General features: G+C 43.9%; 1 pseudogene across 1 annotated transcript; it reads left to right on the top strand.

Annotated features, from left to right (window-relative positions):
• The first annotated feature begins 694 nt into the window (after positions 1 to 694).
• On the top strand, positions 695 to 4,903 carry LOC147343940 (T-cell receptor gamma chain C region DFL12 pseudogene; annotated as a pseudogene). The gene has a single exon (XR_015155408.1). The product of XR_015155408.1 is annotated as a T-cell receptor gamma chain C region DFL12 pseudogene (transcript).
• The last annotated feature ends 9,075 nt before the right edge of the window (positions 4,904 to 13,978 follow it).

Below are 13,978 nucleotides of genomic sequence, written 5' to 3'. Positions count from 1 at the left end.
GTCAGGTGGTCTGGTATTCCCATTTCTTTCAGAATTTTCCACGGTTTATTGTGATCCATTCAGTCAAAGACTTTGGCACATAATCACCATTAAATCAGATCTTGTGTGTAATATTTTACACACTTGTGTGTGTATAGTTTTTAAAAATTCAAGCCTGTTTTTGAATGAATGAATGAGTGAGTAAAGGAACTTCAGATGTTATTTATAACAATCCACTAATTCGTTGAAGTCAAGAAAGAATTTTTAAGAGGTTAGAAAAGAAACAATAGACTGTGCAGGAGTACTGAAAGAAACAAAAACCAAAAAACAGGGAATTCCCTGGTGGTCCAGTGGTTAGACTCCACACTTCCACTGCAGGGGACATGGGTTCCATCCCCTGTCTAGCCAAAAAACCAAAAACAAAATAATAAAAAACTACTGCAACTTCATGACTGAGTTGCCTGTGTTACGCTTAACATAGAATCAAATATAATTTCAAAGCTGCAAATTGTGGATACATAGGTGGAAAGTTTTAACAAGATGCAACAAGGAAGATAATCCTTCTTATATATCTCTCTGAACTCCAGTTTTCATACTTGTACAACACAAGTAATCCCAAATTGTAGGGTTTATGAAAGGATTAGGGATAAAATATATTAACATGTTTGCCATGCAGTCGAGCAATAAATTAGAATTATTATCATTTGTATTGATAGAGTGTTTTACAATAATGTGAGGGCAGACAATGTAGGTTATCTTGTTTACTAACAACATTATTCCCTCAAAATAATCATGCTGAATTTCTTCTACTCTTTAAGTCGGCTTTTAGCAATATCCAACGATATGAATTTTGGTTCAAAATTGGGAAAAGAGTATGTCAAAGATGTATAATTGTCACCCTTCTTATTTAACTTATATGCAGAATGCATCATGTGAAATACTAGGCTGGTTGAAGCACAAGCTGGAATCAAGATTGCTGGCAGTAATGCTAATAGCCTTAGATATGGAGATGATACCACCCTCATGGCAGAAAGTGAAGAGAAACTAAAGAGCCTCTTGATGAAGGTGAGAGAGAAGAGTGAAAAAGCTGGCTTAAAACTCAACACTCAGAAAAATAAGATCATGGCATCCCATACCATCACTTCCTGGCAAATAAATGGGGAAACAGTGGAAACAGTGAGAGATTTTATTTTCTTCGACTCCAAAATCACTGCAGATGGTAACTGCAACCATGAAATTAGAAGACACTTACTTCTTGGAAAAAAAGCTATGACAAACCTAGACAGCATATTAAAAAGCAGAGACATTACTGACAAAGGTCCATCTAGTCAAAGCTATGGTTTTTCCAGGGGTCATGTATGGATGTGAGAGTTGAACCATAAAGAAGCCTCAACACCAAATAATTGATGCTTTTGAACTATGGTGTTGGAGAAGACTCTCGAGAGTCCCTTGGATTGTTAGGAGATCCAACCAATCCATCCTAAATATTCATTGGAAGGACTGATGCTGAAGCTGAAGTTCCAATACTTTGGCCACCTGATACAAAGAGCTGGATCATTAGAAAAGACTTTGATGCTGAAAAAGATTGAAGGCAGGAGGAGAAGGGGACAACATAGAATGAGATGGTTGGATGACATCTCCAGCTCAATGGACATGAGTTTGAGCTAGGTCCAGGAGATGATGAAGGATGGGGAAACCTGGCATACTGTATTCTATGAGGTCGAAAAGAGTCGAACATGACTGAGTGACTGAACAGCAGCAACATTCACAAATTAACCTCAACAATATTATCCAGAGACAGAAACACATACTGAGACTTACATATATACCCAGAAAGACAGAGATCTCATAGTTTCTGCTTTATATTTAAAATGTCTCTTGCCACCCCCCGCCCCCGACTTTTTTCCCCCTTGGCTTGAAGTTGTACTATTAATAATTAACCTAAGGCTGAAGTCTCAGAAAAGTAGTCTGTGTATCTCATGGACATGATAACTTCAAGTTTTCTCTAGGCATTAAAAAAAAATAAACTAGTTGTTTTTAATCTCATGTGCAAAAAAAAGCCAGTTTTGCAAATTGAAAAGAAATTTTGTCTTAGCCAATTTTTTTCCAGAGTCTAAAGAATACTGTGTCCACACTGTCTTTTTTCTTTCTGTGGTCATGGTCTCTAGCTAAAATTTAAACCAGAGAGAGCTCCAATTGATTCTGATAAAATCTTGTCCCAGAGGGGTTGCCTCTCTAGCTAGGTGAGGTCTTAGTCCCATCAGAAGAATCTGAACAGTAAGGGAAATTGTAGGAGTGTGGGAAGCTTGGTTCTTTCCTCTTCCCCATTCCCTCCTCACCAAGAGACAGGAGAAATTAGAAGGGAATTCTTGGGGGAAGTGTCTGCCTCGAGGTTTCTCTCAGGAGGAGTTACTATGATGTTAGCTCCTTCTCCAAATATCTTCCTCCAGCCTGAGCTGTCACAATGGTAAAAGCTCCTACAATAATCCAGCCTTTTTCTACCTTTATAAAGTGACTAGAAGTCAACAAACTTCATACTGGCGGTTTGATCTGAATTCTTTTGGAAATCCTTGGATATAGGTTTCACAGCATCCAATGTTTTATAAGTTTTCCTCAGATTAGTTGTTATTATTCAGTCACTAGGGTGTGTCCAACTCCTTTTCAACCCCTTGGACTGTAGCCCACCATGGGATTTCCCAGGGAATTCCCTGATGTTATTACAGTTTCTTGGAGAGCAAAAAATGACAAAAGAGCTCTGCCATCCCAGCAGGGAAATACCATGAAGACCAAGGACACATACATGAAGTTAAGCTGGCTGACCGTGACCGAAAACTCTATGGATAAACAACATGTATGTGTTGTCAAACACAAGAAAAATATAGGAGGAATTGATCAAGAGATTATTTTTCCTTCAATAAAAGAAGTTGTCACCTCACTTGTCCCTACTACTGAGCCTCCTACTACTGAGCCTCCAAATGATTGTTTGACTGATGAAAGCATTACAGATACTGGTTCTAAAAAAGCTTGTCTGAAAGATGGAAGTGATACTAATTCTACAAAGGCATGTCTGGAAGGTGAAAGCCGTACCCTGCAGCAGCAGCTCATGAACACCTCTGTAGCCTATTACACCTACCTCTTACTCCTCCTCCTGAGCACAGTCTACTTTGTTGTCATCATTTCCTGTGTGTTTAGGAGAACAAGCGTCTGCTGTGACAGGAAGATCTCGTAATGGGGGGGCTACCGAGAGATCAACTTTCCTTCATCCTCTACAGTCCCAGAAAGTCTCTGCTTGCTTTTTGGTTTGGGTTATCTCAGTTCAGATGTGTATTTATCTATGATGTCATAATTGTCCCACCCTCAAGTCCTTTCAACTCCTGAGCCACACAGTGGGCAGCTCCCTGTCTCCTCCCTCAGCACCTCCACCCAGACCATGACCCTGACCCTCCCTGTCACACACCCTGGAGAAGTCAGCTTTGCTGCTCGAATTCTATACTTAGATTTTCGTAACATGAACAATAAATACAAAAGAATCACAAGCAAAAAAAAAAAAAAAAAAGAAGGGAATTCTTTAGAATGTTAGGAGTGTTTTTCTGAATGCTTAGGCTTTTGATTATAAGAGACAGTCCTGGACATAAGGGAACCTCAATCCATTTTCCCATCTTTTGGCAATAAGATTGAGACTCATTTTCAGGCCCCCCCCCACACTTTTTTTTCATGTGAGGTGAAAGTCGTTCAGTTGTGTCTGACTCTTTGTAACCCCGTGGACTGTAGGCTGTCAGGCTCCTCTGTCTATGGAATTCTCCAAGCCATGGAGTGGGTAGCTGTTACCTTCTCTAGGAGATCTTCCCAACCCAGGGATTAAACCCAGGTCTTCTGCATTTTAGGTGGATTCTTTACGGTCTGAGCCACCAGAGAAATAAAGACCAGGCACTGCTACAGTAAGACTTAATTCCCCCCCTCCCTTCTTAGCCCTTACAAAGGTTTTCTTCTAGCTTAGAAAGGGATCCTCCCATGTTGAATAGCCTACAACCAAGAACTGAGTGCTCCTAGAAATGCAATCCAGTGTTCCAGATACATTTGGGAGGCACCAGAAGGGGATTCAGAGCATTCCCTGAATTCCCTTGAATCTTTTTGTCTGATGGAGTTTTGAGCATCCTCTACTTCCCCATCGAATAATAGCCAGACATCTCTGGGCCCAATCTGGCATGGCTGGAGAAGGGCTTTTATTCTCCAGTGCATTGCCAGAGCTTTCCTTGAGAGAGGTCTGTTGCAGCATCATGGTCTGCACTACAGTGGCCAACTCAATAGGCTATTCATTTCAGTGTATGGGTTGCCAAGGCCTGGAATGAAGGGGGAACTCATGGAGAAACTGGAATTGGCCACAGTGGGAAATGTCACAGGAATCAGGATTTAAGGGCTGAGAGTATTCCCATAGAGGATTTTTGGTCACAGAGCAAGATAGGAGAATATACAGCAGAAGAACCCCAAGTCTATTACCCGATGTTTGGCGTCTAAGATAAAATTGAAGAGGATAAAAGTGTTAGGTGAAAAAGAAACCTTACTTTCTGGGTAGAGTAGGTAAGAAAATTGCAGGAGAAAAAGTAAAGGATGGTGCATGTGCAGGCGAGCCTCTCAGGGGAAAAGATGCTGGAAGGCAGAGGAGCCTGGAAGACATAATTTTTATACCCCAGGAAATAAGTGTATCATGTAGCAGGGTGCAATTTATTGGCTAGCAGTGGCAGGTGCCGAGCTCTGATTTCCCAGTGCACTACTCGCAAAGTTGATGAAGATATAGCCCTTGGGCATGGGGGATGCTGCGAGTTGTAGTTTAGGCAAAGTGAGAGAAAGAAGGAGAGAGAAAAGAGAAAAACTCCTGGGCTCCTTCACTGAGGTGATTAGGACTAAGCCTTGATGGTCTTGGAAAGAGGGAGAGTGACAGCAACCAAGTTCTCATGGGGGAGAGACAGACAGCAAAAGTCAGAAGTCTCCAGCCAGCAGATTGGGTGAAACCCGCAGTTTACCTTAAATCTCAGTTTGGGAACCATCTGATCTCAGCGAGACAGGAATGAGCAGTTGAAGTGAGATCTTAATTCTTTGCCCAGGAATTGAACCTGGGTAACCTGGGTAGCCTGGGTGAAAACCAGTGATCCTAGCCACCAAAGGAGAAAGGGCTAGAGGCTGTTTTGCCCTGGATCTTTTCCCCAATGAAAAATGCAATATCAAGGAGGCAGAAACTGTAAATGCAGGTACAAAGTTTATTATTAGAGACATAGCACAACAGCAAGTGGGAGAGCACATAGAGAAATGGTTTGTTTAGCTGAGACAGAAGCAAGGCAGAGATGCACACCCAGAGAGAAAGGGTGTGGGTGTCCCCTTAGTGAAGAAGAACTCCGTAAAGAAGCAGTTAAGTCATTTGTATAGGTCAGTTCTTCCAGGTTTTTGTCTTCCTTCAGGCCAATTATCTAGTTTCTTTTCCCACACCTTACCTACCCTTGGGCCCTCCCCTGGGGTGCACATGCACCCCTCAGCCAAAGTTTCTGGGAGGTGCAAGACTTATTATGGTCTGGCATTATCCCTTGACTTTTAACCCACAAGGATCCTCTCCAAGCATGTGTAGTGTCTCCCTTGTCCCAAAAGAGAGGGGAGGGAGATCCCTTAATACTTTACTCTTTGTAAAAGATTTTGCCTCTCTTTGTCCTTGCCATAATTATTTCCTTGAGATGTTTGTATAAGAGACAAAGACTGGCTATTTATCCTGTTTCTGTTGTTAACTCCATTCAAAGGGCAAACAGGGGGCTGATTGTAAATGCCTCAACTGGAGCCCAACTAACCCTTATCTCAGGAAATGCAAACAAGAGGCTAGTTGTAAATGTCTAACCTGGAGTCCATCTATCTCCTACTTCAGTGGGACCTGGTTTCTAGGGCAGGAGGACAGAGCTGGGGACAAAGGAAACTCTTCAGAGAGGAACATGTGGGTACATCTTTCTTCTCCTGACTTGGGCAGGGGGACAGGAACACTCACACCCTTCCTTCCCCCTGTTCCCATCCTGCCCTCCCCCAGCTGCCTAGACAGCACATGGAGGATTCTGGCCATCACAAGCTGCATCACCATTGTGCAGGCTCCACAAACCATGCCTGTCCTCTTCTTGACCCCCTCTCAGTCTGGAATCAGGAATGAGGAGGCAGGATGATTCTGCACACACTTCTAAGCAATATTTTGAACATTTCCAGGAAATGTTCACTTTTCCAGGAAAGTGAGCATGCGGGCTAAAATGAAAAAGGGCAGTGCTGATTAGAATGAAAGTATCATGTGTGGAATCTATGAGGAGCATTGCCTTCTCTAAACCCCTCATTCAACCAATGAGCAAAATCTAGAGAAGGGAAACAAAGCATCCAGGCTCAGGTTTGCACTCCATCATGGGCATGTTGATGAGTCCAGCATGAGGTCTCCTACTGATGGCAGCAGCATCCACTATGAGAAACTTGGTCTCTAGAGCCCCCCAATACCTCTGGGTTAACATACCCATGAGAAATACCAACTTAATGTTGTTCTTCTCCAGTAAGTCAGGGCACATAGTCAGGGCAGTGTCCAGGCAGGTCAGAAACAAGGTCAGAGGCCTGTTCTTCTTTCTTTGTCTCTGAAGCCTGCTGCTGCTGCTGCTGCTGCTAAGTCGCTTCAGTGGTGTCTACTCTGTGCGACCCCATAGACGGCAGCCCATCAGGCTCCCCCGTCCCTGGGATTCTCCAGGCAAGAACACTGGAGTTCTACCCTTGGACGAACTGGTGCTCCCAAAGATGCTCCTTGGGAGGGCTCAGCCAGGTGGCCATACCTCCTCTTTCTCCCCACAGGCTTCCAGCTCAGCAGGCCCCTTCTGCAGCTGATTGTCCTGAGGTATGCAGACCAGGAACTCCAACTGGGCTTCAGTGGCTTCCTAAAGTGCCTGGTCCGGCTGGAGAATGCAAGCCGTAAGTGTCCAGAAGGGCTGTGTGTTCTTGGGCTCCAGGGGTAGCCCAGTTCCTCATCTCCTTCCAAGAGCACGTAAGAAGCAACCTGCTGGGAACTCCAGCAAAGGCAGGCTGAGCCACCCCCCACTCCACCCACATCCTTGTGACTTGTATGGTTAGCCAAAGGGTGGGAGTGCATGTATCTTCTCTTCAGTGTGTTTTTGACAGTCATTCTCCATTCATTCAGTGTCTTTGTGGGAGGGTAACTGAGTGAGGAGGGGGTTCCCACGTTATAATTGAGAGAAGGCCAAATCTCATTACAGCACACAGAATTGAAAGAATTTCTCTTCCTCTCTCCCTCTGCTCTCTCCCCCCACCCCTCCACTGTTCTGTGTTTTGTAAGCCCTAGACACTGACCCAGTTGTCTCAGAGAAGATCTGTTACCCCAGGAAGAGAAAGAGATTATGTGTAGGTGGTCCTTAGCATTTGCATTTTATATCCACCTACCCCTCACTGGGTGGTTATGCAGTTGAACTGAATAAAGCCCTTCCAGGGCCTGTAACTCAATATCAGGGTGGCTGCTGTGGGGGTGCCATCTGTGCAAATGCCCCCCAGATGCCCACATTTGGGTAAATGCTCTGGGGTCACCATTTTGAATCTTAACAATATTTTTTAACAAGGGGTTCAACATTTCCATTTTGCACCGTGACCCACAGATTATGGAGCCAGTCCTATTTGGCACTTTCTAAAGTGTGTTTGCTGGATGACTTCTAAGCACTGGCTAAACAGTTGCAAGGTCTATGCCCCTTGGTTCCACAGTGGAGATCCCCCTCTGTTTCTTTAGGGACTCTTAGAACACAAGGAGTTACTGTTTTAAAGCATGTCTCTTCCAGGCTCTCCAAGAGAGCCCTACTGAGTGGAGAAGCAAGGTACACATGTTGACTGATGCTGCAAATGGTCTGAGACAGGCGGGCAGGCTCTGAAAAGCCTGATCTGCCATGCCGTGGCTGGGCTTTCTCTGGGTGTGACTGGGAGCCAGTGAGAGGTGCATTTTAGAAAGAGCTTCCTGAAAGACCATCTCTTATTAGACTTACAGGTGGTCAGAGCTGATCTGACATAATAAGATTTGGTAGCTTCTCTTCTCTCAGCTGCCATTTTCCTTCTGAATTCCTTCAGGCCCAACCCTTTTCCTGCAGGAGGTTCCAAGCTTATTCTCATAATGAAGGAATATTAACAAAAAGGCACTCGAAACTGGACATCATCCTCCTGGATCCTTGTGTTAGATTCACCGTCTAGAGAACTTCAAAAGTACCAAAACTAGGGCTTTACCCCAGATGAATTTTAACTTTTTATCCTAGAAATTTTTGCTCATACACCTAAGTATAAAGAATAATAACCAGTCTCCATGTGCCTTTCACCAGTACCTCTCAAATCCTGCCCCATGGAAATACTGGGAGAACTTCCAAAAATATTAATGACCAGTATACACAGACGAATTAAATTAAAATCTAAAGGGTAGCAACATAGTATCATTTTTATTAAAATTTCCCAGTGGTTCCAGCACCTTCTACCCAGCTTCAACAATAATCTCGCTAATCTTTTCCATATGATCCCCTAAGGCATGCTTTTCCCCCTGAGTTTGGTCCTTTCATCTGTAAACATTCCTATCAGAAAGACTTCTTTTTAACATAATTGCCATGCCACCTGCACGCTCACAAAATTCTCAGTGAGTCCTCAAAATCATCTAAGATCTGGTCCACAATGAGATTCCCTAGATCATCTTAGGATCCACTCACTGCATGTGGTTGCTGGGTTCTCTTTTGTTCTATGAAAGCTCCTTCCCCTTCTTGCTTTTTTTTTTTTTTAAACCTCCCAGGGTGACTCTCAGGTAAAGCCAGTGTTGATTGGTTCCACCACTTGGATGAAGATGGGGAGACTGGCCCAGGAGAAGAGAGTAACTGTCTCAGGTTATTCATTGCAGCAAATGAGCTCTCTTTTTAACCCCAGCTCTGCCTACATGTGGGGCCACCCAGAGCTTACCTTCCCAAAAAGAAGGACTCTTAGAGACTGAGCAGTTTTTAAGACTACCATGCAAACATTATGTATCTGCACTGTTTTATTCCAAAGAGAAGGTCCATGGATCACAAGGGTAGCCCCAACAGTTAAGATAGGGGAGCTATTTTAGATCCAGGAGCTGGCTGGCTGACCCTCATACAGTAGATGAAGAGACCTGCTACTGATGCTAAGGGCACTGGCTTCTGCCATCACAGGGATTCCAGAGGCTCCCCTAGTTGAGAGAAACCTCAGTCCAGTGGCTGCCCTAGAAGAGGCTCATTTCCCACCAGAAGAGTGAGCAGCTTCCCTGCAGGCCTCTCCATAATGGGGAAATAACTAGACCTGTTGAAGGAACTTCTCCACAATCATGTCTATCTCACATCTCTCCCACCAGGAATGTTCCAGGCTCTCAGTATGAAGAACAAGGAGTTTATTCATCTCAACATAGATGAGGTATGACTGAGCCAGACTTCCCACTCAGAAACCCCTCCAGGGCTAGGTAGAGGCCATACTTCACAAATGCTTGCTGAACACATGATCGCGTATGAGGGTACACATCTAGCCTCGGGGTAATAATAATAATAATATTGCTAATGGGCTCAGAGGTTAAAGCATCTGCCTGCAATGCGGGAGATCTGAATTCGATCCCTGGGTGGGGAAGATCCCCTGGAGAAAGAAATGGCAATCCACTCCAGTATTATTGCTTGGAGAATCCCATGGATGGAGGAGCCTGCTGGGCTACAGTCCACGGGGTCATAAAGAGTCAGACACAACTGAGCGACTTCACTTCATTCATTTAGTAGTTGATATAGTTTGACTGTATGGGTCACAATAAACTGTGGAAAATTCTGAAAGAGATGGGAATACCAGACCACCTGATCTGCCTCTTGAGAAATTTGTATGCAGGTCAGGAAGCAACAGTTAGAACTGGACATGGAACAACAGACTGGTTCCAAATAGGAAAAGGAGTTCATCAAGGCTGCATATTGTCACCCTGTTTATTTAACTTATATGCAGAGTACATAATGAGAAACGCTGGACTGGAAGAAGCACAAACTGGAATCAAGATTGCTGGGAGAAATATCAATAACCTGAGATATGCAGATGACACCACCCTTATGGCAGAAAGTGAAGAGGAACTAAAAAGCCTCTTGATGAAAGTGAAAGTGGAGAGTGAAAAAGTTGGCTTAAAGCTCAACATTCAGAAAACGAAGATCATGGCATCTGGTCCCATCACTTCATGGGAAATAGATGGGGAAACAGTGGAAACAGTGTCAGACTTTATTTTCTGGGGCCCCAAAATCACTGCAGATGGTGATTTCAGCCATGAAATTAAAAGACGCTTACTCCTTGGAAGGAAAGTTATGACCAACCTAGCTAGCATTGAAAAGCAGAGACATTACTTTGCCAACAAAGGTTCGTCTAGTCAAGGCTATGGTTTTTCCTGTGGTCATGTATGGATGTGAGAGTTGGACTGTGAAGAAAGCTGAGTGCCGAAGAATTTATGCTTTTGAACTGTGGTGTTGAAGAAGACTCTTGAGCATCCGTTGGACTGCAAGGAGATCCAACCAGTCCATTCTAAGGGAGATCAGCCCTGGGATTTCTTTGGAAGGAATGATGCTAAAGCTGAAACTCCAGTACTTTGGCCACCTCATGAGAAGAGTTGACTCATTGAAAGAGACTGCTGGGAGGGATTGGGGGCAGAAGGAGAACGGGACGACAGAGGATGAGATAGCTGGATGGCATCACCGACTCGATGGACATGAGTTTGAGTGAACTCTGGGAGTTGGTGATGGACAGGGAGGCCTGGCGTGCTGTGATTCATGGGGTCACAAAGAGTCAGACAAAACTGAGTGACTGAACTGAACTGAACTGAACTGATAGTCATATAATAGCTCTTTGAGGTAAAGACTAATAGCCATCCCCATTTTGTGGGGCTTCCCTGGTGGCTCAGACAGTAAAGAATCTGCCTAGCAAATGCAGGAGACACAGGTTTGATTCATAGGTCAAGAAGATCCCCTGGAGAAGGAAATGGCAGCCTACTCCAATATTCTTGCCTGAGAAGTTCCCATGGACAGAGGAGCCTGGCAGGCTACAGTCCATGGGGTCTTAAAAGAGACAACACAATTAGTGACTAAACAACAACAAATCCCTATTTTGCAGAGGTGAAAACTGAAGCATAGAGAGATTTAATCCCCAGAAGAGTGAGTGAACAAACCCTGCCCTTTTGTCCTTGTCCAGGCTCTTCAGCCTCCTGCCTTCTGCCTTCCAATGTCCACTACTTGCTCATGTCATCCTGGGGTCTTGTGATTCTTGGTGCATGTGTGTTTGTGTGTGTGTGTGTGTGTGTGTGTTTATGCATATGCACATATACCTCACAGACCCTGAAGAATACACAACTTTTACCAGTGCAGGGGCTGATGATAGCAAAAGTGATGGAGGGGAGAGAATGGGTCAGTTTTGAAGGCTTGGATGAGGGGGTCCCAGGAGTGGATAATGCAACTCCTCACCTCCCTGCCACCACCCAGAGTGTGAGCCAGGGACCAGCTGCATGGCCATCATCTAGAGAAGTTTGTTGGAAATGCAGAGTACCACATAATAATTGCAGTCAACAGTACCGTGTTATAAACTTCAAAGTTGCTAAAAGATTAGATCTTAATTGTCCTGAACTCAAAAAAGAAATGATGTGATGTGATAGAGGTGTTAGCTGATGTCAGAGTGGTGATCATCTTTCACTATATCAATGGATCAAATCAATGCATTTACATCTATGCTTATACAATGTCATATGTCAATTATATCTAAAAATAAATCAATAAAAACAAAAAAGAAATGCAGAGTACCCAGATCCACTGGGTCAGCTCTCATTTTATCAGGATACACAGAAATTCCTAAACCCACTGAAGTCTGAGAACACTGTTTAGACATCCTTCTGCCCAAAGATGGTGGCAGGGGAACTACAAGACACTTTCCTTCAATGGGATCATAATTTTTATTTCCCTTTTTTCCTTTTCTCTCCCTGTGCATCCTGTCAAGCTCTGCTTTCCTCTGGACCTAAGGGCAGAAAAGTCAAGCAAACAGCCTGTGTCTCCTTGCCCATCTCTGAGCTCTTTCTTCTCCCCACACTGAACACATTGGCTCACTTCCAAATTCAGTCATAACTTTGGATGTAGGTACCATTTTATTGACTATTCTTAGATAAAGAGGTTGATACTGGCCTGATACCATTAGGTGGGAGATGAAACTGTCAGTCTCTGTGTCTCAATTCCACCATCTGCAGAAAGAGATATAGGCCTTCATCTCAATCCAGAAGTTTGGTTTATAATAATATCATGAAACTTAGTAATTTATTATGCTGACTCATCACTAGTTTCCCAAGATTCCTGTATTTTATAATTTCACTGAGAAATAGAAACTGGACATTTTTCTTTTCTAGTACCCTCTTTCACCTTTAACATGTATAGCACAGTCAGTAAATATAACTCCTCTGATTGATAACGTATAAAACACCCCAAGGATGTCAAGGAAAGATGTACATACTCAAAACAGTCCATTATGAAAAAAAGACAGACCAATATACCCACCGTTACTTCTCATTTGCATCAAGGTTTTGCCTCCAATAAATACGAAGAGAGTGTGAGAACTGCCATGTATCCATAGTGCAAAGAGAGAGTGAGCAGATTTGGAATTTGGTAGCTCTTAGTTTCGGAGAAGGGGATGGCACCCCACTCCAGAACTCTTGCCTGGATAATCTCATGGGCAGAGGAGCCTGGTAGGCTGCAGTCCATGGGGGTGTGAAGAGCTGGAAACGACTGAGTGACTTCCCTTTCACTTTTCACTTTCATGCATTGTAGAAGGAAATGGCAACCCACTCCAGTGTTCTTGCCTGGAGAATCCCAGGGACGGGGGAGCCTGGTGGGTTGCTGTCTATGGGGTCGGACAGAGTCGGACATGACTGAAGCGACTTAGCAGCAGCTGCAGCTGCAGCTCTTAGTTTAGCCAGTCGAAGGCCCCAGAGTACCAGAAGCATGGATGGAAGCATTTCTTCAGGTTCTAGGTCACTTCTAGCCCAAGTGTCACAGGTATGATGGCTGGAATGAACTCTATATTCCTATTTCTTCCTCTTCAACAGGCCAAGTCATTTTGTTGTAAGCTCTTGCCCTTGCCCCATACTTACCACTCTCCAAGACAACAGGAAAGATCTTCCAGTCTTCCCCCTCTCCTCCTTTTAAATCTTCCATTTTCAATTCTGGCAGCAAGTTAGAATCATCTGAGATTTTACAACCTCAATGGCCTGATTACATCCCAGACCAATTAAATTCAAATCTCTGGGGGTGGGACCCCAAGCATTGATATTTTGCCAGGAGCTAGCATGGGAGATCCCACCCATGACAAAGGTCATGTGGAGAGGACCTGACAGGCAAAGGCGAATCAGGACCCGAGGGACCCCCTGGACCTGCTTGAGCACCTACCCCAAAACCAGAGTCTGTCTATCTTACTATTTTATGACTTTCACCAACTCCTCTGACATTAACAGGGCGGGCTATCCGTGACCACCTTTCTCTAAAAAAATAAACTTAAAGCTCTAGTTAATAAGTCTCCTGGGCATAATAGGTGTGTTCCAATTCAAATCCCTCAGATAGCTTTCTAACTTGCCTGACAGGCTTATCTGGACTCTTACAGCTATGCATGTGATTGTTTATAGCCTCCCAACCACGAGGGGCACGGGAAGCTTAAGATATTCTAACAATGCAGAGCTTCTCAGGGAGTTAAAAATTATTAGAATAGAACTGGTAGAGGATTTCATTGTTGAGCTAATGCTTGCTGCCAAGTTTCCATATCCCTTACCCATTGTGTCCTTGTGAGTATATTAATTAATATAGTTAGTATATAGGAAAAATAAGTAGTAGCCTTGATGTTAACAACTTTAGACCCTCGAGGTAATAAATTCTTTCCTTGTTACACCCCACTGCACCTTTGCCCTATAGAAATGCAACTT

The sequence above is a fragment of the Bos grunniens genome, chromosome 26, assembly GCF_055505025.1.
Source record: "Bos grunniens cultivar Pamir isolate PY7600 chromosome 26, Bosgru_T2T1.0, whole genome shotgun sequence".
Taxonomy (NCBI): domain Eukaryota; kingdom Metazoa; phylum Chordata; class Mammalia; order Artiodactyla; family Bovidae; genus Bos; species Bos grunniens.
This window is presented reverse-complemented; position numbering and strand designations above follow the sequence as displayed.